Here is a 2,156-nt window from a genome sequence, read left to right on the forward strand (position 1 = left end):
CACGTGCATTTGTCAAAACTCATGGGCCTGGGCCTGAAATGCGCACTTTTAAATCCCATGTGAAGTAGCCCTCGATGTAGTTTGATTTGGAAGAAAAAACAAGAGGAGCCAGAGGAGGTGGGGGAGGCACGCAGCTGCCATGCGGGTGCAGGGGAGTTGGCATCCTCGGTAAACGGGGAGGCCACCGACCTTCCAAGGGAGCTCAGTGTTTGAGGGGCCGTGAGGAACCCCACATCCAGGGGCAGGAAGAGGCTGGGGACCAAGAGGAAATAGCCCAAGAGGAGGAGCATTATGGGGGAGGGGAGGTGATGCCTCAGATACTTAGGGGGAGAGGCTCCAGCTGGCCCTGATCATAGTGGGGCATAAAGGAAGCCAGAGAAGCAGTACAAGGTCTGGGCAATGGGGAGAAGTCACCCTTGGGGACCCCCGCTGCAGCCACGCCACAGCTGCCCACGCCCCCACCGCCCCTCTGCAGTCTCTGTTAGGCCGGCTCAGGGCCCTGCTCCGGCCGGCACCTGAGGGGCTGTGGCATTGGGTGGGGTGGGGGGTTGGACTGAACTCTGCGGGCAGAGGTGTGGCCCCTGCAGCCGTGGGACTCTCAATGGCTAAGGAGACCCGTTGGAGCCTGTGCTGACCCCCTGAGGGCCCGGGCCAGCCTCCAAGATGGGCACACGGCCCCGTCCACGCTCTGCAGGGCCGCTAAATTTAGCCAGGCAGGGGCGGCTGTCCTGGGGCCGAGCGCTTGGCAGCACAGCCTTGTCTCCCTACAAGGCCTGGCCGGTGCCCAAGCTGGACACCCGGCCTTTGGGCTTATAAGGCCGGTCTGGAGACACCCAAGTGCTGGAGTCTGGGGGCGGGCTCTGGGCCAAGCTCTCAGACTTTGGGGAGCCTCCTTCCTGGCGACCGGCAGACATGGGAGCCGCTTGCTGCGTGATCTTGGGCAAGGCACTCAACTTGCGAGCCTCAGTTTCCTTGTCTGTAAAATGAGGATTCGCGTGCCTGCCTCCCAGGGCTGATTTTAAAACACCTACCGATGGCGAAGGAACCGTGTCCCTATAAACTCCAACCCCTGCCCTGCCACCTCCGTTCCCCACGCCTAGAACAGCACAGGTGTCTGTCCTTGGGAGGCTGGGGCTGGGGCCAGGGGCAGGAAAGCACAGGCCTCAGACGGAAAGGCCTATCTACGAACCAGTGAAAAGAGACATTGACCTCACCAGTGACTCTTGGGACTTAGTAGCAAAAACTTTAATGTGTCCCCAGCTGGGTTGCTCAGTGGTGACAGCGTTAGCCCGCGGACTGAAGGGTCTCGGGTTCCATGCCGGTCAAGGGCAGACCCCTAAGTTGCAGCTCAGCCAGGGTGGGTGTGGGAGGCAACCAATCGATGTGTCTCTCTCACATCGATGTTTCTCTCTGTGTGTCTCTACCTCTCCCTTCCACTCTCTAAAAATCAAGGAGGGTATATGCTTGGGTGAGGATTAACAACAAAAACAAAAATTTAAAAATATATTTTAAAACAATTTTTAAACAGAAAATTAATTTGGGGAGAGAGAAGTTACTGCTTTTATTTCACTTTCTTTCGGGCGTCCTTTGGATGTGGTAACATCCCAGATGAGACAGCCCTCCTTACCGGTCTGCTGTGGGTTTTTGTTAATCCTCACCTGAGATTTTAGGAGAGCGTGGAGGGGAGGGGAGGGGAGGGGAGGGGGAGACAGAGAGACACACATCGATTGTTTGCCTCCCACGCACACCTCAACCAGGACCGAGATTGGGCCTGCAACCGGGATACGTGCCCTTGAACAGAATCGAACCCAGGACCCCTCAGTCCGCAGGCCGATGCTCTATCCACTGAGCCAAGCTGGCTAGGGCCTTGCCAATCTGTTTTCTGAGTGTCAGGGTCAGAACTGAGGCCATAACAGCAGCATCCGTGTGCACCCCCCCACAGGGGGGCTGAGGGGACCCACAGGAGCCTGTGCCCACCCCCCTTGAAGGCCTGGGCTGGCTCCTCCACTCTCCACGGAGTGAAATTTTAGCCAGGCAGGGGGGGCCACCAGTCCATCTGTCCATCTGCCCATCAGCAAGCCTGGATCCTTGGAGGGGAAGGAGGAGGGGGAGGGGGAGAGGGAGGGGCAGGGGGGAGAAGGAGGAGGAGAAGGAAG

The sequence above is a fragment of the Myotis davidii genome, unplaced genomic scaffold (assembly GCF_000327345.1).
Source record: "Myotis davidii unplaced genomic scaffold, ASM32734v1 scaffold638, whole genome shotgun sequence".
Classification (NCBI taxonomy): Eukaryota; Metazoa; Chordata; class Mammalia; order Chiroptera; family Vespertilionidae; genus Myotis; species Myotis davidii.